The sequence below is a fragment of the Stenella coeruleoalba genome, assembly GCF_951394435.1.
Source record: "Stenella coeruleoalba genome assembly, chromosome: 19".
Classification (NCBI taxonomy): Eukaryota; Metazoa; Chordata; class Mammalia; order Artiodactyla; family Delphinidae; genus Stenella; species Stenella coeruleoalba.
In genome coordinates, this window is record NC_137165.1 from 38084308 (window position 1) to 38108536 (window position 24229).

General features: G+C 44.8%; 1 long non-coding RNA gene across 1 annotated transcript in view; it reads left to right on the top strand.

The window, feature by feature from the left end:
- Window positions 1-2340: 2340 nt before the first annotated feature.
- LOC307177215 overlaps window positions 2341-24229 on the top strand; it is a 28502-nt gene continuing 6613 nt past the window's right edge. The window contains exons 1-2 of the long non-coding RNA XR_013825008.1: window positions 2341-2410; window positions 8517-8603. This is a non-coding gene — a long non-coding RNA (uncharacterized lncRNA). The remainder of the gene's footprint in view (window positions 2411-8516; window positions 8604-24229) is intronic.

Genomic DNA, 24229 nt, shown 5'->3' on the forward strand with positions numbered 1-24229 from the left:
TAAAAAACATGAATCCTATAGTTTAGAAATCTCAACAAATCCCAAGTAGGATAGCTATAAAAAAAGAAAAATCCCATTTCCCATTTTAGTCAAACTACAGACCACTCTACAAAGAGAAGATATTAAAAGTTACCACAAAGAAAAACAATTTGTCTACAATAGAAAGTTTCACTGAGAAGGTAATATTTGAAAAAGTCTTGAAAGAGGGGCAATAAAGTATGAGGCTATCTGGGGGAAACATATTCCAGGCAGAAAGAACAGCAAGTGCTGTGGCAGAAGAATGATTAACACATTCTAGGAATAGGAATAGACCAGTTTGAATAGAGAGGAGGAAGCAAGGAGTATCACTGGAGATGTAATCAGAGAGATACTGGTGGTGGGAGAGGAGGGCTTGTAAATGTTAGCTTTATAAGAATTTTGACTTTTACTCTGAATGAAATGGTGACTCATTAGAGGGTTTTGAGTAGAGGAGTGACATAGTCTGACTTCCGTTTTAAAAGGGTAATTCTGAGAAAATAGTACTGACCAGGATAGGCAGGGACCCCAGTTGGAGGTTATTGTAATAATCTAGATGAGAGATGATGTGGCTTGGACCAGTGGAAGTGGTAAGAAATGATAGGATTCTGATTTTATTTTAAAAGTAGAGACAACAATTGCTATTAATGGATGATGAGAATGAGAGAATGAGAGCAATTAAGAATGACTCCAAGGTTTCTACCTTGAAGAGCTGGAATAATGGAGTTGGCATTAACTGAGATAAGGTTTGACTATGTTTAGAGCAGGGTATTTTTGGGAAAGTGGGATTAGGATTTCAATTTTACCATATTAAGTTTGAGGCGACTGTTACACATTCAAGTGAGGACAAAAAGTAGGCATTTGAATATATGGGTCTGGGGTCCAGGAGAAGTCTGGGCTTGAAATATGTATTTGGAAGTCATCAGTAAGTAGTTAGCATTTATCACACCTAGACACGTCAGAGCCAAACTGTCAAAAGACAAAGGCAAAGAGAGAAACTTCAAAGCAGCAAGAGAAATATGACTGATCATGGACAGAGGAATCCTCAATAAGATTAACAGCTGATTTCTTACCATAAAGTATGGAGGCCAGAAGGTAGTGGGATGACATATTCAAAGTGCTGAAAGATCCAGTGGTTAGGATTCTGTGCTTTCACTGCCAAGGTGTAGATTCAGTCCCTGGTCGGGGAACTAAGACCTCACAAGCTGCGTGGCATTGCCAAAACAAACAAACAAACAAACCCTGTTAGCCAGGAATTCTATATATAGCAAAAATATCCTTCAGAAACCATAGAAGGGGGGCTTCCTTGGTGACGCAGTCGTTGAGAGTCTGCCTGCCGATGCAGGGGACACAGGTTCGTGCCCCGGTCTGGGAGGATCCCACGTGGTGCAGAATGGCTGGGCCCGTGAGCCACGGCTGCTGAGCCTGCACGTTCGGAGCCTGTGCTCCACAACGGGAGAGGCCACAACAGTGAGAGGCCCGTGTACCACACACACACAAAAAAAAAAAATAGAAAAAATTAAGACATTCCTAGATAAACAAAGACTGAGAAAATTCACTACTAGCAGAATTGCCTACAAGAAATACTAAAGGGAGTCCTTCAGGTTGAAATGATAGGAAACTAGACAGTAATTCAAATCCACATGAAGAAATAAAGAGCATTCGCAAAAGTAAATGCACAAGTAAATGTAAAAGTATTTTTTAAATTAATTAATTAATTATATTTATTTATTTATGGCTGCGTTGGATCTTTGTTGCTGTGCGTGGGCTTTCTCTAGGTGCGGCGAGCGGGGGCTACTCTTTGTTGTGGTGTGCGGGCTTCTCATTGGGGTCGCTTCTCTTGTTGCAGAGCATGGGCTCTAGGCACGTGGGCTTCAGTGTTGTGGCACGTGGGCTCAGTAGTTGTGGCTTGCAGGCTCCGTAGTTGTGGCACACGGGCTCAGTAATTGTGGCTTGTGGGCTCTAGAGCGCAGGCTCAGTAGTTGTGGCGCATGGGCTTAGTTGCTCCATGGCATGTGGGATCTTCCCTGACCGGGGCACGAACCCACGTCCCCTGCATCGGCAGGCGGACTCTCAACCACTGCGCCACCAGGGAAGCCCTGTTATGTACATTTTACCACAATTTTTAAAATATGTGTAAAAATTAAACAAAAATTGTGTATCAGAACACACACACACTACAATATGGAGGAAAATATATCCAAGTGATATGTAAATACTATTAAAATTTTTTTTAAATTGAAATATAGTTGATTTACAATGTTCTGTTAGTTTCAGGTGATGTAAATACGTTTGTTTTCTTTTTTTTTTTTGGCTGCGAGGCATGCGGGATCTTAGTTCCCCTGCAGTGGAAGCGCGGAGTCTTAACCACTGGACCGCCAGGGAAGTCCCCAAGGTGACGTAAATACATTTTAATGGCATTTCACAACTCCTAAATAGAGAACCTAATAAGTCTGAAAAATACATTTGTTAACAATGGTTGCCCCTGGGTTTTTAGTTTATAAGTAACAATGCCTCAATTAATCTTTTTCTTTTTTGAATTTTTAATTGTATACAATGAATATATATTACATTTACTTTGAAAAATCAAATATATAAATTAACAATAAAAACATACCTTTCGGTTAAAGTTGGAAAAAGAATGAGTGTAGATAGAGACGTCCAATCTTAAGAGGTCAGGGAAATGAGGGGAACTAGCAAAGGAGTCTGAGAAGGAATGGCTCAGGAAGTAGGAGGATAATTAGGCAAAGTGGTGTCTTGAAAGTAAAATGAAGAAAATGTTTCAAGGAGAAGTGATCAACTGTCTCAACTGCTGCCGATAGGCGAATCAGTGAGAACTAGGCTTTACTTCTGGGTGGAGCAACCTGGAGGTCATTGGTCAACTTAACAAGGAAAGTTTTGTAGATTGGTGGGAGTGAAAGATGATTAGAGTGGGTTTGAGAACAGAGTTATTTGTCATAATTTTAAATGACTGTTTAACTAAAACTTACTTTGAGGGACTTCCTTGGTGGCCCACTGGTGAAGGCTCTGTGCTTCCACTGCAGGGGGTGCAGGTTTGATCCCTGGTTGGGGAACTAAGATCCTGCATGCCGTGAGGCATGGCCTAAAACAAACAAACAAACAAACAAACAAACGTTACTTTGAAAATTGGTCATTAAAGGAAAATAAACAAGCATTTGTCTTGCCTTTCCAGTAGGAACTGTATTTTGGGATAATCAAATAGATTCAGTTGATAAAGAAAAACTTTCCTGGGCTTCCCTGGTGGCACAGCGGTTGAGAATCTGCCTGCCAATGCAGGGGACACAGGTTCGAGCCCTGTTCCTCCGGGAAGATCCCACATGCTGCGGAGCACCTAAGCCCGTGCGTCACAACTACTGAGCCCATGCACCACAACTACTGAAGCCCGCGTGCCTAGAGCCTGTGCTCCTTAACAAGAGAAGCCACCGCGTTGAGAAGCCGGCGCAACACTTCTCAACAACACAGAGTAGCTCCCACTTGCCGCAACCAGAGAAAGCCCACGGGCAGCAACGAAGACCCAACACAGCCAAAAATAAATAAATAAAATAAATAAATAAATAAAATAAAGTGTATGCATCTAATAACATGCATATAAAGTGAACATTGACATAATTATAAGGGGAAATTCAGAAATTCAGCATCATGTTGGGAGATAATGCATCTCTGTCAGTAATTGACAGATCTACAGACCAATAATGAACCAGGATATAGAAGATTTGAATGACACAATTAACTCCCTTCATTAAGTGAACTTATATAGAACTCTGCACTCAGCAGTTAAAGAGTACACATTCTTTTCAAGCACACATGGAACACTTATTGGCCACTTACTAAATAACAAAACAAGCTTCAATAAATACCAAAGAATCAATGTCACACAGACCACATTCTCCGACCACAATGTAATTAAATGAGAAATCAAAACATTACAAAACATGCATTTAGACATAAAGAAACCTTTCAAAGGTGACTGCTGGAGTCCATATCAAGAATTGAAGGGCAGTAACTAGAGAAGAGGGAGTGAAGACCCCCATTAGCCAGGCAGATACCTTGAAAAGTCCCCACTACATTCTAAACCCCATACCCCCACCTTTCTCCCAGTACAGCCTAAGATGAGCCCTTTAAGCATGACCCAACCACTTCAAGAATGACCACTGCTCACCTTCTTCCCAAAGCTAAAATCATCTGTGTCCAGCTAGTAGCCAGAGGCACCATAATGAGGCAGCTATTCCCCAAGTGTATTACCTCCCTCTGATGTCTATCTAATCTTCTAGTTCAGGTTCGATCTTACCTTGGTGTGGCTCCACATCGTCCTGTTATTTATGGACTAAACAATAGATAGAGCCCCACCTTCTGCACACTTGGGCTTCCTTCCATGCAGCAGAGGTCTCAGATGGTGCAAGGATCAGGACAGATTCATGGACACTTGGTTCATTTATGCAGGTGCAGTGCCAAGACCTTTTGGAGCACTAGGCGGATTGCATTCCATTTTGTCCATAACTTAGACCTTCAGTTTAAGGATCTCAGTCATTATCTTTGCACAAAATTCTTCCACTTTCTAGCCCAATGCCTCCCTCTCTCTTATGATTTAAAAAAAAAAAAGTCAAATGGTACAATTTATTTTTTAAATCAGTTTTGCATCTCCCAGCATTTTGCTGACCAAGACACATTCATATAAATTTACTGAATTTTTTCTAACACAAAGTATTCCTAAACATACATGCTCACATTAGCATCAATTATAAGGTACATTTCCCTACATATTACTGACCATACAAAATCCCAATTTAAATTCTGATTAGTAGTACCTACCAGTAACCACTACTCATATGCAATAGTGGGAAAGGAAAAAAAAAAGGAGAATCACATTAGTTATTCTTAAGAAAAGGGTTTAGTGGGAGGCCTCCATGAAAGCACCATACTTGGCCACTGGTCCAGGGGCTGTGCTGTATCTTGCTGCTGGACAAGTCTGTATAGGTAAATGATGCAACAGCAAATCACATTGGCATCATTGTATAACTCACTTCTTGAGCAGTGGAGTGACTTCCTTGGTCCCTATGATCTACCTGCTTGGAGGACTTCCTTTATATTGATATAACCAGCATCCTTCAGGACTGCTTCAAAGAGGACCAGTGGGTAGGGTCTCCTCTAGGGAAACATCTACTTCCTATTATTGCTGGTATCATTTTTATGAGGTTTGGGATCGAGTCTTCCTGTAACATTGGTTTAAGAAAATCTCAGGCCTCTATTTGCCAGCATTACTTTTTTTTTTCTGGTACTACAATTCCCATAAAATTTTGGTGACCTGAGCATTTCCTTTGGGAGTTCTCTGCTAAAAAGTCCAAACTAAGAATCTTGTCTTTCTTTGATAATATCCAGGCTTGGTGAAGATTCAGAGCTGGGTCTGCCTAGGGGGTTCTGCTCAGCTATACCAATTCTCCAATTCATGCTTTAGCTTCAGGGTATGGATGGTGAATAATGAGGGTGGAGGTGTCTGACTTGCTCCTCTAATCTGCCCTCGAAGGTCAGTCATCCCTGCAACCTCGCGTTCCACAGCCATGGGGAAGGTCTTTTAAGATGGGAGGCAATTTCACATTTGTCCAGCAGAGGGGGCTCAATGAAAGATGGTTTGGAGAGATCTGAGGTTTGGTGGTGGTTTTTTTTTTTTTCCCAACAAAGCTGTTTTCTCTTACACCCTACATTCGATCCCAGGAAACTATGCTGGTTCTGCTTTCAAAATTCGTCCAGGATCTGACCACTTAATCACACCTCCAATGGTACCGCTCTAGCCTGAACCGCCTTCATTCTCTCATCTGGGTTACTGCAGAGACCTCCGAACACTTGCCCAGCTTTTACTTGCTTCCTTATCATCTATCCTCATCCGACCCAGCAGCCAGAGAGATCCTTTAAGATATAAGTATACTGTGTCACTCCTCTGCTCAAAATCCTGCAAAGGCTTTCTCATTTCTCTCAGAGTAAAAGCCCAAACTCCATCCCACTTGGTCCCCCACTACCTGTCTGACCTGTCCTACAAGTCCCCCCACCCCATACCCCGCTCCAGCCCCCTTAGCCTTTTGGCTGTTGCTTGAACTCCCAGGCATATTCTTGCTCTTCCCCTTTTATGTCCAGGTAACTCACTCCCTAGTTTCTTTCATGTCTTCACTCAAATCTTGCCTTTTCAATGAAGCTTGCCCTGACCTCTCTGTTTAAAATTGCAACCACCATTTCCCTATTCTCTCTCCAAATTTCTTAGCCTGCTCTGTTATTTCCTCCACAGTACTCCGCACCTTCTAACATACTGTTCTGTACTGACTGTTACAAACAAATGTAATTGTTATGTTTACTATTTATCATCTTTCTCCCTCCTACATGAGCTCCTTGAGGGCAGGGATGTTCATTCACTGTGCTTAGAATAGTACCTGGCCCAGAGTAGGTGCTCAACAAATATCTGTTGACTGAATGAATCGATCAATACCTTCATTCCAACAGCTAAGATCTTACAGTTTCTCTAATCAATGCTCTAACTTCATTCCTGGGCGTGGGGAGGTATAGAGAATCAGAAGATCTGACACAGCAGTTCAGCAGGATTCAAGGCTAATTTGTTAGTTTGTTTTTTAATTTTCTGTATTTATTTTCTTTAATTTATTTTTTTTGGCTGTGTTGGGTCTTCTCTTTGCTGCATACGGGCTTTCTCTAGTTGCGGCGAGTGTGGGGGAGCGCTGCTCTTCATTGCAGTGCGCGGGCTTCTCTTGTTGCGGAGCACGGGCTCTAGACGTGCGGGCTTCAGTAGTTGTGGCGCACGGGCTCAGTAGCTGTGGCTCACAGGCTGTAGAGCCCAGGCTCAGTAGTTGTGGCGCACGGACTTAGCTGCTTCGCGGCATGTGGGATCTTCCTGGACCAAGGCTCGAACCCGTGGCGCCTGCATTGGCAGGTGGATTCTTAACCACTGCGCCACCAGGGAAGCCCAAGGCTAATTTCTTAAAAATTTTTTATTGAGGTATAGTTGATTTACAAAGTTGTGTTAATTTCTTCTGTACAGCAAAGTGACTCAGTTATACATATATTCCTTTTCAAATTCTTTTGCATTATGGTTTGTCACAGAATATTGAATATAGTTCCCTGTATTATAGAGTATGACCTTGTTGTTTATCCATTCTATATATAATAGTTTGCCTCTGCTAATCCCAAACTCCCATTCCAAGGCTAATTCTTTTTTTTTTTTTGGCCGTTCCATGGATCTTGTGGGATCTTAGTTCCCTGACCAGGGATCAAACCAGGGCCCTCAGCAGTGAAAGCACAGAGTCCTAACTACTGTGCCGCCAGGGAATTCCCCCAAGGCTAAGTCGTTTTTTTTGTTTTTTTTTTTAACATCTTGATTGGAGTGTAATTGCTTTACAATGTTGTGTTAGTTTCTGCTGTATAACAAAGTGAATCAGCTATATGCATACATATATCCCCATATCCCCTCCCTCTTGCGTCTCCCTCCCCCGCTCCCTATCCCACTCCTCTAGGTGGACACAAAGCACCGAGCTGATCTCCCTGTGCTATGCGGCTGCTTCCCACTAGCTAGCTATTTTACATTCCCCAAGGCTAATTCTTGATCTTGACTGCAAGGACGTCAGGTCGCCCGGGGTTTTACCATCTTTGGTCAGCTGGGCCATTGCTGGATAACAGCTTGTCTCTGGCTGCACCTTACTGAAGTCCACAAACAATGGCCAACACACTGTGTCTTGCTATCAGGTCATCTGAAGCCTTGGTCTTAGTGGACACATGGACTGAGCACCAAAAGACACCAGGGAAGGGGTGGGGGAGATAAATTAGGAGTTTGGGTTTAACATATACACACTACTATATATAAAATAGGTAACCAACAAGGACCTACTGTATAGCACAGGGAACTACTCAATATCTTGTAATAACCTATAATGGAAAAGAATCTGAAAAAGAATATATATATATATATTCATATATATATATCTGAATTATTTTGCTGTACACTTGAAATTAACACAGCATTGTAAATTAACTATACTTCAATTTAAAAAAAAGAGAAGCTACCAAAAAAAAAAAAGACACCAGGGAAGAGCTTAACCAACCACGTAGCAAGGACTGCCAGCTCCCCTCTCTGTGGTCACATATTCTTTCTTGCACCCCTCTGCCCAACTCAGCCAAGTCCACAGTATCTCTCAAGTTTTGTGAAATGAACACGACTCTGGATGCTCCTTTCTATGTCGCCTAGGACTCTTTGGTTGCAAGTTAGTTTGTTTTTAAAATAAGAGGGCTTATTATAAAGATATAGAGGTGTTTCACAGGGAGTAAAAGCTTAAATTTCATAAAACCCCACACTTTGCTCCTTATACAATGTGTAGCCCAGATGTAAGCGGATTACTTCCATTCTTTCCCAAGAGTTTTACTTGCTAGGGCGCCCCTGTTGGTTTGATTGCCTGACTAATAACCACGTCTTCCTTTTCTTCCTTCTGAAGGGCAGTTTGTACTGGTGTTTTTTCTCCACGGTGTTACATGTGTCAGTGGAAGGGGACCCTATCCCAACTCCAGTGGCAGCACCTGAAGTGAGTCATGGCAATTCCATTGCCCTTGTCGTTAATTGGTTTAGCAATGGTTGAGTGTCTTCTGTTGGGTTCACTAGAGCACAGCCTAAGACAGGGATGCTTGATTGTTAGATGGACTGCCCTCGGGAGAAGGGACATGAGGGAATCTGGGAAGCAAGGACATGGTCTCATTTGGAGATTAGCTTCAGTCTGAGTCCATGGGGAGTTCTGGAGTGTAAATTGCACCACACAGTTCCTCCCATCTTGGAACCAGGGGCCAACCTTTTGTACCCCCCATGAGTTAATCACTGGCTACAGGCTCCCCTGAGGAGGGGCTGTGGTGGTGATGGTGTAACCTCCACAGCAAGGTGGCTCTGGTTCAGCTGAAGGCAATTCTTTGGAGTTGGAGACAATCTGTGGGTCATTAGTAGTCAACCCTCAGGGGAATCCCCAGCCCAGCAAAGGGAATTTGAGCAGGACACCAAAGACATGTATTATAGCATGGAGCTAGGGTGATCAACTGTCCCAGTTTGCATGGGACTGTCTTGGTTTTTTTCTTTTCCTTTTTTTTTTTAATGTGGTTGACATGCAATATTATGTTAGTTTCCAGGTGTAGTACATTGTGATTTGACGTTATGAAACAATCACCATGGTTAGTCTAGTAACCATCTGTCCCCATACAAAGTTATTGGAATATTATTGACTATATTCCTTATACTGCATATTACATTCCTGTGGCTTATTTATTTCATAACTGGGGGTTTGTACCTCTTAATCCCCTGCACCTATATCACTCAACCCCTCCCCCCTCCCCTCTGGCAACCACCCACTTGTTCTTTGTATCTATGAGTCTGTTTTCGTTTTGTTTTTTAAATTGCACATATAAGTGAGATCGTACATTATTTATCTTTCTCTCTCTGATTTATTTCACTTAGCATAATAGTCTCTAGATCCATCCATGTTGTCACAAATGGCAAGATTTCATTTTTTATGGCTGAATAATATTCCATTACATGTATGTATATATGTGTGTGTGTGTGTATATATATATATATATATATATATATATATATATATATATATACACTACATCTTCTTTGTCCATTCATTTATCAATGGACACTTAGGTTGAACATAAGGGTGCATATGTCTTTTCAAATTAGAGGTTTTGTTTTCTTCAGGTAAATGCCTGGAAGTGAAATTTCTGGATCATATAGCAATTCTATTTTTAACTTTCTGGAGAACCGCCATATTGTTTTCCATAGTGCTTGCACCAATTTACATTCTCATCAACAGTGCATGAGGGTTCCCTTTTCTCCACATCCTCACCAACTCTTTTTTTGTTGTTTGGGTTTTTTTTAAATTTAATTTTATTTATTTTTTTATACAGCAGGTACTTATTAGTCATCCTTTTTTTTTTTTTGCGGTACGCGGGCCTCTCACTGTTGTGGCCTCTCCCGTTGTGGAGCACAGGCTCCGGACGCGCAGGCTCAGCGACCATGGCTCACGGGCCCAGCCGCTCCGCGGCATGTGGGATCTTCCCGGACCGGGGCACGAGCCCGTGTCCCCTGCATCGGCAGGTGGACTCTCAACCACTGCGCCACCAGGGAAGCCCAGTCATCCATTTTATACACATCAGTGTATACATGTCAATCCCAATCTCCCAATTCATCACAGCACCACCACCACCCCGCCGCTTTCCCCCCTCGATGTCCATACGTTTGTTCTCTACCTCGCCAACTCTTGTTATTTGATGTCTTTTGAATGATAACCATTCTGACAGGTGTGAGGTGATCTCTCATTGTGGTTTTAATTTGCATTTCCCCGATGATTAGCAATGTTGAACATCTTTTCATGTGTCTGTTGGTCATCTGTATGTCTTTTTTTGAAAAATATCTATTTTTCAATAGGTCCTCTGCCCATTTTTTAATCATTTGTTTGTTTGTTTGTTTGCTTTTGTTTTTATGTTGAGGGCACTATCTTGGTTTTAGCATGAAAGACCCACAGCCCAGAAAACCCTCAGTCCTAGGCAAACCAGGATGGTTGGTTCCTCTACAGCAAACCCAAGTTTGGCCCATGATATATGAGGGGAAGTCTGCCAGGGGATTTCTAAGAAAGAGATACAAGAAGGATAACTAATCGTTTTTCTTACTCGGGACGTTGTCGTCTGGATTTATGCCTGGAACTGCTGTACTTGCCTGGCGGCTGTGACAGAAGAGTCTTTAGGCAAAGCTGACACCATCAGGGGGTGACTAACAGTTACTCCACCTAGAAATCTGGGCTAGCTCGACAGAAGACCCCTGTAAAGTGATGTCCTGTCTTCCCTTCATGAAACACACACCAGGCAACAATGACTAAAGGGGCTGAAAAGACCAGTAGAGTATGGGAAAAAAGAGCAGTAACTTTGTTACATGTTCCCTCGTACCATAAAAGGGAAGGGTCTTCCCATCCTAGGCCTTAGAAAGGAGGATGTTTAATGTGGACGGTCCCTCTCACTCAGCTTTCTCTGTCCCCTCAGTTCTCCCCCCTTTCCCCTCTTACAGGACGCACAGTACAGTGCATCCCAGCCCCTTCTTGAGAAGCTTCACCCCTGGCCAAAAGAAAAGCAGACAACGTCAGTGTCCCTCCTGTATCCCTTCCACGTCCACTCTCCCCTCAAGTACCTTCCCTTCCACACACATGGTTCTCGACATCACGCTCCTGCAACTTCCCACTTGAGGCACGCTCTGCTGTTGAAGTGAGGTGACCTCCTTGGGGCAGGCGGGAAACGGGGCAGCTGGTGGGAGTTAACAGCTCTGGGGGTGGCCCTCAACCAATGGTGGGTAGGAGTTGGTGGATAAATACCCCAGCTTTCTCACTCGTGGTTGGGACAGCTCTGAGGTGGGTTCTGTAAGGACTGAGCCCCAGCTGCCCATAGCAATCATCTGCTGCGGAACACATCTTGTGTTGCATTCCTCCCCTCACTCCCCCACACCCCTCTCTGCCCATGCTTCCTGGGACTACCACCCAATAACACTATTTGTCCTGAAAAACAGACTCAGGGTCTGCTTCTGGGGGAACCCAGGTTAAGTCCTTCGTTCTGTTTTAAAAACCCAAACATCTCAGGATTGGGTCAGATAATTGCCAGTAATATTCCCCTGTGTGCGGTCTTTGCTGACGTCAGAGGGATAGAATGTGGTTTGACCAAATGAGAACAGAAGTGGGTTCCCCAGTTCCCTTCACGCTCTACTAGCTTTTACTGCTGGTATGGAGTCTCCTGTTCTTAACTTTTCATTTATTTTTTTTTAAGTGAAAAACATGTTTTTGAAGTCAACATAATATATTTACACCATTTAAAAGCAAATGAGGACTTCCCTGGTGGCGCAGTGGTTAAGAATCTGCCTGCCACTGCAGGGGACATGGGTTCCATCCCTGGTCCGGGAAGATCCCACATGCCGCGGAGCAATGAAGCCCGTGTGCCACAACTACTGAGCCTGCACTCTAGAGCCCGTGAGCCACAACTACAGAGCCCACGCGCCACAGCTACTGAAGCCCGTGCACCTAGAACCCATGCTCTGCAACAAGAGAAGCCACCGCAATGAGACGCCTGTGCACTGCAATGAAGAGTAGCCCCTCATTCACCACAACTAGAGAAAGCCCACGCGCAGCAACAAAGACCCAACACAGCCAAAAATGAATGAATGAATGAATGAATGAATGAATATAAAATTTTTAAAAAAGATGTTAAAAAAAGCAAATGATACTAAAAGGCTTATAATGGAAAATATCAATTCCCTGCCTGACCCCTCCCTACTTCTCAGAGGCCACTATTTTCATCTAACATTTCTAGCTGTTTCCTCTGGTATTACCCCCATATTTCTAAGTAATATGCTTATACTGTTAACGCCTAATTTCTCAACATTAGACATTACCCATTTTACTTATTATTATGGTAGATGAGCATAGAGCTCCCTTCAATTCCTGGTTTCTCCTCTTGTACACCTCCACACTTCACATATCTTAATTTTTGGTTAATTCAACATTTACATTTTATGACTAAATAACTATGACTCCCAGCTAAGCCATATATTATACTATAATTACATTTCCTTTCTTATGCAGTGTTTTGGTTTGCCTGGAAGTAATTGTCTCATTCTTTCATTTGTTTAGTTTTCTTTGAAGCTACTACTAATTCTTCCCTCCCCCTTCCTTAATCCCATTTGTGACTGGGAATATTTCTTTTATACGAAAGGTAGTCTTCTATACATATACAGGTTTCCCTTGCTATCTTAAAGTAGAGTGTTCCTATGAAATCTTTCATAAAATAAAATGGCGTGAAGTGAAGAAACAATTACCTTCGGACACATCTTGCTAATGGGATGCACAAAATAAACAGATAAATCACAGATGCTCACAGACTCGTTCAAAGCTGCAGTGGCTTGATGCTGAGATGCTGAGTGTAGTTCCCAGGGAAGGCGCCTGGTGGCGCCACTCCCGCTGCCCAGCTAGCTGCAAAGCTGAGCGCTTTTCTTTCTTTCTTTTGTTCTGGCCGCTCCAGGCGGCTTGTGGGATTTTATTTCCGTGACCAGGGATGAATCCATACCCTTGGCAGTGAGAGCACTAACCACTGTATCGCCAGGGAATCCCCTTTCACCTTTTTTTTTTTTTTTTTTAAATATTTATTTATTTGGCTGCTTCGGGTCTTAGTTGCAGCATGTGGCATCTTCGTCGCGGTGGGTGGGCTTCTCTCCAGTTGCAGCTCGCAGGCTTAATTGCCCTGCAGCATGTGGAATCTTATTTCCAAGACCAGGGATCGAACCCCCGTCCCCTGCATTGGAAGGTGGATTCTTAACCACTGGACCACTAGGGAAGTCCCCCCTTTCACCTTTTTTCTTAAAGCAAAAATCCTCTTCAGATTTCTTTTGGTTAGCAAAAACAGATACTAATGTAGGTCTTCTGTAAAAGCAAAGTGGTGTAAAGTGAACTTTTGAGAAGCAGGGGATATCCGCATACTCTTTTGTATCTTGCTTTTTCCACTTAATGATACATCCTGACCGTGACTCTGTATCAGTTCAAAGCAAACTTTCTTGTTCCTTTTTTATAGCTGCTTAGTACTCCACTGCAGGGATGTACTAGAATTTCTTTAGCCAATCTCCTATGTTTGGGCATTTGTTTCTCATACTTTGCTATTACAAATAATGCTGAAAAACCTGTGTGCATTTTTTTTAAAAATAGTGTTGGAGGGTTATATTCAGGGTAAATTCTTGACTGGGATTGCCAGGTCAAAGGGTCAATGCCTATTTTGTTAGATATTGCCAGATCCTCCTCCATAGGGGTTGTACCATTTTGCACTCCTACCAGCTAAAGGAAAACCGTTTCCTCTAAACACCAACAATACTTCTGACACCAAATGTGTGGTTTTTTTTCCTATACCAACCAATTCTCCAATTCTCTGCAGACACCAACTGGGTGTCCTAGAATTCAATTCACACACTAACTACCCAGAGTTAGAGCAGACCCCAAGACCCCACAGGTTAAGAGCTCAGGCCCACAAAGCTACTTCCTCACTTCAGACACCAGTCGTAAGTCCAGGCCTCACATACTTCTGACCGACCAGCTGTAAATCAGGGCTTCCCACATTTATTTGTTTTTATTTTTGGCTGTGTTGTGTCTTTGCTGCTGTGCGCGGGCTTCTCATTGTCGTGGCCTCTCCTGTTGCAGAGTACGGGCTCCAGGCGCGCGGGCTTCAGTAGTTGTGGCTGGCGGGCTCAGTAGTTGTGGCTCGCAGGCTCCAGAGTGCAGGCTCAGCAGCCGTGGTGCACAGGCCTAGTTGCTCTGCGGCATGTGGGATCCTCCCAGGCCAGGGATCGAACCTGTGTCCCCTGCCTTGGCAGGCAGACTCCCAACCACTGCGCCACCAGGGAAGCCCTCTCAGGTTCAATAATTTCCTAGAATGGCTCGCAGAACTCAGGGAAACACTTTGCATACTCTTACTGGTGTATTATAAACGATGTAACTCAGGAACAGCCAGATGGAAGAGGTTCACAGGGCAAGGTATGTGGGGAAGGGGTGCGAAGCTCCCCCACCCTCTCCAGGTGCACCAGCCACGCAGCACCTCTATGTGCAGCTCCCTGAACCCATTCATTTAGGATTTTAATGGAGGTTCCATTACACAGGCATGGTTAATTTAATCATTGGCCATTGGTGATTAATTTGATCCTCAGACCTTCTCCCCTCCCCAGAGGTGGACGTGGGATGGAGCTGAAAGTTCCAACCCTCTGATCTTGTGGTTGATTCCTCTGGCAACCGGCCCCTATCCTCCAAGAGTCACCTCACTAGCATAAATTCAGGTAAAGTTGAAAGGGGCTTATCACCCCTACACTCAGGAAATTCCTAGGGCTTTAGGGGCTCAGTGTCAGGCAACAGTGGCAGAGACCAAATATATTTGTCTTATGTCACAGCAGCAAAATATGAAAGTGTGTGTTTCCCATACAGCCTCGCCAACAGAGTATGTGGTCAAGCCTTTGAATTTCTGTCCATCTGATAAATGAGAAATGGGGTTACGGTGTACTTTTAATTTGCATTTCTCTTCTTCATGAGTAAAATTGAGCATACTTTCATCTATTTAAAGGCCATTTTTAGATGTTTTATCCTGATGTATGTGAGTAAACTATCTCTTTGTGCCTCTTGCCCACTATTCTAACGGGGAAGGATAACTTTAGAAAAAGATACTGCATTCATTAAAGGTATACACTAAACTGCTGTAACAGAGGCCCCTAATACAGTGGCTTAGGTCCTAATACAGTGGCTTAGGTAAGACAGAAGATCAATTCCTTCTCATGTAGCTGTAAGAAGGGAGCAGCCTGGGGCTTTTGGAGTGCCTCTGCCACCTTCAACACGTGCTTCCATCTCTGTGTCTAAGCCACTTCTCATCAGCAGGAAGGGGAGGCGTGAAGGGCAAGCACCTTTTCTCCTTCTAAGGACGGGATCCAGAAGTTGGGCACCTCAGTACTGCTTGCCTCCTATTGGCCAGAACTCGGTCATGTGGCCACAGCGGGCTGCAAGGAGGGTGATGAAATCTGGTCTCTGGCTGGACTACCACTTATCCTTGAGGGTGGGGTTTCTATTACCAACCAGAAGAAAGGGAGACGAGGTAGTGGAGAGTAGTACTTCAGGGGGTACTTAGGCCTCTCTGCCCCAAGGCCTGCATGAATCATAATAGAGAATGTTTATTGAGTGGCTCCTACGTGGACACTCTATTTCAAACACAGGACACGTGTGAAACTTGTAATCTGCACAAAAATGTATGAAATGGGCACTAGTGTAGAAAGGACCCCGAGGCAGAGAGCAGTCAATTAATTAATTTCCCCAGAATCTCATAGGTAATAAACGATGCAGCCAGGCAGCCTGGTGCCGGGACCAATACTCTTAGTCACTATTTTATTCTGCTTCTGGACCATGTTTAGGTATTTTGAGATATATTTTTTTTGTTTTGCTCCCTGGGGCCAGAACTTTCTTTCCTCTAACACACGAATCTATTGTTCAGCTTTCAGACATATCACCCTCGTACACTTTTGTAGGAATGTGTCATGTTTGCCAGTAAAGGACTGTCTCCCTCACAGCTGTATTGCAGCCTTCGGCATTGCTCAGTCGCCTTCCAGTCACTGCACGGCCTTGTTGTTTGGCGGCTGAGACTCCTGTCCTCCTGCCTTCCTCGTGCGGCCTCGTAATAAACCCCCATTATGTAAAGAACTTTCTCCTTGAAAGAGCCCCAAACTCACCCCCTTATATGTGAGGCTGGGAGGCTGGCCTTTGCCCTGTGCATGTTGATGTGCCAATGGAGAGGTTTAAGCAGGCAGAAATCAGGAGCAACCTGACTGTGATCTAGAAGCATCCTTAGGTAGTGATGTGAGGGGCAGGGGAGAAACAAGGAGGCCAATGCAAGACCTTAACCAAACCCATGGGAATGGAGAGACATTCCTCCCTCTTGTTGGGCACAGGGTCCTGGCCAGAGTAGCATGTCCCTGTTTTTCAAACAGGAGCTGCGTCCCATCTGGCGCCACCTGCCTCTCTAGGCGGGTCTTGCACTGTTCTATGCTATGCACACTCCAGCTGCAGGGCACCTCTCACTGCCCTCCAACAAGCTCACAGTTCTACAGTGCGTTGCCTTTGCTCATGCGGTTCCCTCTGCCCAGAATGTCTTCCCTGTCTAGCGCTGCCTGGAAAATGCTTACTTATCCTTCGAAGTCCAAGTAAAATGTCACCTCCCCTGTGGTGACCCTTTCCCCTACTGTCCCAGACTTATTCACATCCCCCCTGTGCTCCCATGGAACTTGGTACACACATATATTACAGTAGTCATTGCACTGAATTGTAATTGTGTTTGTGTTTGTAGTCACCGCTACAAAATGGTGACCTCCCAGATGACAGGGATGAATTTTATTCCTATTACCCTTTGTTCCCAAAGTGCGTACAGGACGCCTGGTATAGGTAGGCGCTCAATAAATGTGAGTGAGTGAATGGTGGGGTTGATCTCAGCCTGACGGCTGAGGGGACTCCCCACCTGCACCTTCCTGGAGCAACCTCTAGAGGGCAGTCTCACACCACATGTGGCTTTTCTACCCTCTGTCCAGTTGCCTTTATTACTTTAGGCAGTCTACATAGATGATGATGGATAGATAGGTAGGTAGTTAGATGCTACATAGATGATAGATAGTTGGGTGGATAGATATGGTCGGGTGGTCCAGATGGGCCCAGGAATTGACAAGCACTGGGATTTGGGACTCTAACCAGGCACTGCCGGCCCATACCTTAGACATAGGCTTAGGGCCTAGGGACTATGGTTGAAAGATGGAAAAAAGTTTTTGGTTTCAAAATGAACAAAGAAAATTGCAAAATGAAAATTCGTATTTAAATAAATGGCTATAAGACAAAAACGTCAACCAGTTAACTGCAGTTCCACTTGTACCTAGTTTATGTATAAATGACATTTCATGTGGTATGTGAGTGCATCTTAGTTTTTGTCATTATGTGGGCAGTCCTAAAGCATCGCGTGCCCTTGGTGCCCTTGAAAAGGCCCTGGGAGGGAGTAAGCGGAATGGAATGTTACTTGGAAGCCCAGACTCCCCACCAGAGGGCTCAGGGTCCTTCTCTTTAGCTCAGCTACCCAATGAATCTGAGGCTGAAGGCCCGCACACCCACATCTGCCTCCCCCCTTCCTGCTGGGGGCTCTGGAGCCATGCCTACCCAGGCCTGGTCAGTAACAAAGGCTGACCTCAGCCAACATCTTTCTTGGTCTCAAGGTAAGATGGCAGAGGGGTGGTTTAAGCTTCTCCACTGGGAAGATATTGAATAGGAAGAGGTTCTGTCCCCTGGGACTTCTGGCTCAGCAGGTAGAATGGGCAGGAGACAAGAACGGGACCAAGTGACTCTGAATTCAAGTCAGAACAAGTCAGGGGCTCTAAAGCACTAGGTAGGGACCCAGGAAGGCTTCTGGGAAGAGGCAGTATTTTGAGTTGGCTTTGACAGGTGAGTGTCACACAGGCAGTAGTTGGAACATCCTAAAAGAGCAGGAGAGAGTGGAGGGGAAACTAGATGGCATGTCCGTCAGGCTTCACAGAATTCATAGGGCAGTGGTGTTCCAAGTCATACATGAAGGGGTGAAGTTCAGAGAGTTAATAATAATAGTAACCAAGGCCAATCATTGAGTGCTTACTTCCATCCAGACCCTGTGCTAAGCCCCTTACATATATTGTCTCATTTAATCCTCTCAACAATCCTAATGAGAGGTAGATGTTATTAGGTTCATTTTACAAATAGGGAAACTGAGGTTCAGAGAGGTTAAATAAGTTGTTGAAAGTTAGGATTCAAGGGCAAGGTTATCTGACTTCAAACCAAGTGCTCTTAATCACTACATCATGCCCTTTTTCAAAGTGGCCTGCCCAGTTTTACAGGGCTATGAATTACATGGAAGGGTGGAACATTTATTGTTCCCAATCAATGTGTCAGACCCTGTTCTAAATGCTTTGAACATTTTAACTCATTTGCCACTCATAAATGGGGAAGCCAAGGCCGAGAGAGGCTGAGTAACTTGCTGAAGGTTGCTGCCAGGCTGTCTGGTTCCAGAGTCTGGGCTCTTTACCACAAGCCTGCCTACTCTATGGGGTCATAAGGTATGGGGCTGGGGCAGTGACAAGCCCAGTGGGGTAGAGAATAAGAGGGAGGGATGTAGTGGTCTATGTGATGTGTGAGGGAGAACCCAGCCACAGGAGCTGATCACAGTGTTTTACTCTGCTGTTTCCTCAGTTGGAGTTCAATGCTGAGTTCCTACCAAAACTACTGAGAGCATAATGCCTCCCCAGGTATCTTTTCCTTATGGCATTTTGTTGAAGTAATTTTATTTATTTTATTTTATTATTATTATTTTTTTGCGGTACGTGGGCCTCTCACTGCTGTAGCCTCTCCCGTTGCGGACCACAGGCTCCGGATGCGCAGTCTCAGCGGCCATGGCTCACGGGCCCAGCCACTCTGCGGCATGTGGGATCCTCCCGGACCGGGGCACGAACCCGTGTCCCCTGCATCGGCAGGCTGACTCTCAACCACTGCACCACCAGGGAAGCCCTGTTGAAGTAATTTTTAATTAGCAAATACAGCTGCTCTGCAAAGAGGGGTTTATTTTCCGCTTGTGACCAGAGCTCCTGGTCTGTTGGAGCTTTCCTGAATGGCTCACAGTCCTCCAGTTAGGCTGAGGAACCACTTTGTTACGAAGGATATTAACAAGATGGGGCCATACAAGGGAAAGGCTGGTGTGGATGTGGTCAGAGATTGAATTAGGAGATGGAATGGAAAGCTTCCATGGCCCTGGTCCCTAATATGACTCTATTCAGGGTCTTTGGGACCAGTTCTAGTCCCAAAGGTGAGACTAGATCGTTTCCCCTTCTTGCCTGCCTCAAGGGGAAATATTGTGGACAGGTATATATGCAGGTGGAACGATCCCATTTGGGGAAAGGAAAATTGTAGGGAGATACAGAGCATTAATAATTAATTAAGCACATGGGCCCTGAAGTTGGGACTGTCTGAATTCAAATCCCTACTCTGTTATTGTATGATGTTGGGTAATTTACTCAACCTAAGTCTTGGTGCCCCATCTGTAAAATGGGTATATTAATGATACCTTTGATCATTAACTGTTTATACAGTAATGATTAATGGCTTTTTGTGGGAATTAAAATGACCAAGTACAAAGTGCTTAATACAATGCTTGTCATACAAACATTCAATGCCTATTATTTTATTCAAATTAAATGGGGGACAACAACAAAAACAATTCTATTGTTCAGAATATGTTAACAGGTACTGAAGTTGGCTGTAGAAAGAATTTCCTAACAACAAAGGGTGTGAAGCCTAAGAAAATTGTGAAAGCCCCTCCTCAGTTTCTTTCCAAGAGTGGATCTCAACTCAGGGGTGGTCATTTCTGGAGGCAGGGCCTGGGGATGCCCTGGTGATGGGCAGGTCTGTGTGGCTTCCTGAATCCATGACAACTGATAAACAGACACTCTGTATGGCATTGCCTGGGGTTTACAACCAGGAGAAGGAGCGCCTGCATTGCCAAGATGCCCTTTATAGCTGTTTCCTGAACCTGAGTAAATTTCTGTTTAAAAAGTACCTCCTGGGCCCCTGCTTAAGTCTCCTTACTGCTTAACATTAGCAGTTGCTTCCCTTTGGCTGAGTGAGAGCTGAGCTGCAAAAACTCCGGGAAGGAAGAAAGGAAGGAAGGGATAGTGGGTTGGGTGGGGTGGCAGGGATGGGTCCTCCATAATGGGGGATGGGCCTGAATCCGAGCCTGGATGTCCCTGGGGCCTCTTTAAGAGAATTTGTCCTGACTTGAAGGTAGCTGGAAAGCCCGACTACTGGCAAAGGAAGAGTTACTAAGCATCAGCTGAAGGGATGGAGAGTGGTGAGTGGGGCCCTGGCCAAGCAGTTTTTATCTTCGGGAAAGTTTCAGAGTCATTGTCACTTGCAGGGGATTTCCTGGACTATGAACTTTATTGCAGAGGGCAGAATAGGTGGGCGAGAGGAAGTTGGCCTCAGGCGCCACACCCACCCCACCCATTGCCCCACAGCAGGATTCTGTGTTACAAACCTAAACCCCGATCCAGCTTGGCCTCCTGCAGCAGTGCCACCCTTGTCCAGTCCTCATCCTCACTAAGCCCTGGCTCCCTCCTCTATAAAAGGGGATGACAAGAGCGCTTAACTGGTAGCAAACACTCAATGTATCTTGGATTTAAATAATATGTGATGACTCCTGAGGTCAAAGATTTGCACTGAGGGGAAGGAACAGAGAAGAGAGTCTGTCCCTTTTCTTGGGAGCTGATTAGAGGAACAAGCCAGGCATAAATCAAAAGAAATGCAATTGGAAAATGCCTTTTCCAGCCAGTGGTGGGGAGCAAAACACAAACATTGGAAAGAATTTCTAGTTACTCTCTGCAGTATATTTTGTCACACCTTTGCGTTGGTTTTCTCAGCCCTGTCTATCTCGAGATGCTGTTCAAATAAAAGTGTGTCCTCTGGGCTCCCACACACTGACAGCAGGAAGCAGCAGTCAGGAAGCACATGGTGGCGAGCCGGACATTTGGTCAGAATGTGTTCTGGGCCGCCTGGCAGATTCTGGGGAATTGACTTGGGGAATCGACCATTTCACTACAAAAGCACAGAGGGGATGGCAGGGACTAGATTGTGCTGGCTGAAGACTAGGCAGGGGTCACCGAATTCAACAGGAGGCAACAAGCATCTACCAGGCACCTGTGTGTTCAGTAATCAGAGAAGGCTTCCAGGTGGAGGGGGCTTCTTCTTGTAACTGGCGGGAGATTATTGGCTCAGGCAAAGGGTATAGGATTCAAAAAGGAGAGGAGGATCAACACCAAGAAGCAGTAAGGTGGAGAAAACACCTCTGCCTTGGGGGCTTGTAGAGAGACCAGGTGGTATCAGAGGTATCGGGGCAGTGAACAACACCCCAGGGAGCAGATGTTGAGAAAGGATTAGCCTCTGACAACGGATGTGAAATACTGACCCAGAGAAAAGTGCCTGGTGTTTGTCCAGGCCAGACCAGTGCAGCAGCTTCTGCGGGAGGAGGTGCAGGAAGATGGCCCAGGTTGGGAGGCCGAGGCTCCTGCAGCTCGCCCTGGGGGAGCCTCACCAAGGTCCAGAACTCAGTCTCCCTACCTGGAGACAGATCCTCCAGGAGGATTTAGAGGAGGATCCTTATGTTTGAAATCAAGGCAGGTGGCTATGCACACACAGGAGCACACACGTATAAATAAATTTTTTTTTTTAAGGTCACCTATGCATAGAAAGAACTGGATGGAAATGTTAATAGTGATTGCTTGATGGAACTATATTTCTTTTATTTCTATTTCATGCATTTCAAATGTTCTTTAATGAGCAAATACTGGTTTTTAAAGAGAGAAAAGAAGCGCATCTGCCTGTCAACGTTTAGTTCCTGAAATCAAAGGTTTCTTTCTAGCCCTACTGATATAGCTAAAACTGACTAAATTACTTAGGCCTCCATCACCTTATACTTCACTTGCACGTCTTCTTTCCATATGTTTTTCTTTTCCTTTGTTAATGATTCCTTTGCACCTAATTTACCTGCTAGTATTTGACACTATTGAACTCATTTTCTGAAGCTGTTTCACCCCTCGGCTTTCAGGTGGCAGCTTTCTTCTGCTTCTTGGATGGCTGCCTAGCCCCGAAAGTTGATGTTATTCAGGGCCTGTCCTCAACTGACCCTCCACGTTAGCACACTCATTCCCATGGCTGCAGCTACACTGCCCTGTGTCAGTAACAACTTGCAGCTCCAACCCATCTTCTTATTTGGCTGCATCAGGTCTTAATTGTGGCACACAGGCTTTTCTCCAGTTGTGGCGCACGAGCTTGGTTGTCCCGTGGCATGTGGGATCTTAGTTCCCCCAGCAGGGGTCGAACCCACGTCCCCTGCATTGGAAGGCGGATTCTTAACCACTGGACCACCAGGGAAGTCCCCCAGCCCATCTTCTTGCAGAAACATTTCTCCAATCATCTACTGTCTATTCCTGCAAGTTCCTCAGATTCAATATGCTTAAAACTTAAACTCTCTGCCTGAGAGCAACTCTCCCTTCTGTATCATCTATCTTGGTGGTCTGGGTCAGAATCGTAGTTATCATCTATTCTTCCCTACCTCTCTGTAGCAGGTTGAAAAGAGATGTCCATGTCTTATAATTACTACCTTATATGGATAAAGTATACTGCCTTATAAGAAGAAAGATGTGATTAAGGATCCTGAGAGGCGCTTATCTTGGATTATCTAGGTGGGTACTAAATCCAGTGAGGAGTGCCCTTAAGAGACAATTGGAGGAGGAGACACACTGAGAAGAGGAGGTATTGTGACCACGGAGGCAGAGACTGGCATGACGCTGCAAGCCAAGGGATGCCAACAGCCACTCAAAGGACAGACTGTCCCCTCCAGCCTCGGGAGGGAGTGTGGTCCTGCCAACACCTTGGTTTTGAACTTCTAAGAGCCTCCAGAATCTGCCCCTGTGAAAGAATAACTTTCTGTTGCTTTAAGGCACCCAGTTAGTGTTGTTATGGAAATTAATATAACCTCATTCTTGGGCACCTAATTGATCACAAAAGTCCTGTTGACTACAACTCCTAAATAGCTCTGGTTTTCCCTCCCTTCTGCATCTCCACTGTCTGGTCCAGGCCCTCCTGAGCTCTCTTGAACCACTGTAGTGGTCTCCTAACTGGTCTCCCTTCCTCCCGGCTTCCCCTGATTATTATCCCTACACCCAATCCATTCTCCACAGTGCTTCCACAACCTAGAACCACAGGGATCATTCTAGAATATGTTTGACTACATCACTCCCCTATTATAAGACCTCAAAAGCTCTCTATTGCCTTTAATAGGACCAAGTCCAGATTATTCCTCAGGACGGTATACAAGGCCTTTCCCAGGCTGGATTTAACCTTTCCAGCCTCCTCCTTTCTCACTCTGCCCCACTAGGAACGCCGTGCTCTCATCACACGGATTGTTGCAATCTCCTTGTCATGACCTGCTTTTTGAAGCTCCTGCTCTTTTTTAGAAAATAAAACTTTACTTTTGTGGTAATTGTAGATTCATGTACAATTTTAAGAAATAATAGAGAGATCACATGCACCTTTTTTTTTGTTTGTTTTTGTTTTGCGGTACACGGGCCTCTCACTGTTGTGGCCTCTCCCGTTGCGGAGCACAGGCTCCGGACGCGCAGGCTCAGCGGCCATGGCTCACAGGCCCAGCCGCTCCGCGACATGTGGGATCTTCCCGGACCGGGGCACGAACCCATGTCCCCTGCATCGGCAGGCGGACTCTCAACCACTGCGCCACCAGGGAAACCCTCACATGCACCTTTTAATGCAGCTTCCCTCAGTGGCAACATCTTGCAAAACCTTAGTACAATATCACAACCAGGAATATCAACGTTGATGCAATTCACCTACCTTATTCAATTTCCCATTTTTCTGGTTCTCATTACATAGTTGGTTCAATGCATTTTTATCACATGTAGGTTTGTGGATCCACCACCAGAGTCAAGATACAGCACAAGGACCCCTTCCTCACATAGCCCTCACACCCCAACCTCCCTTCTACCTAA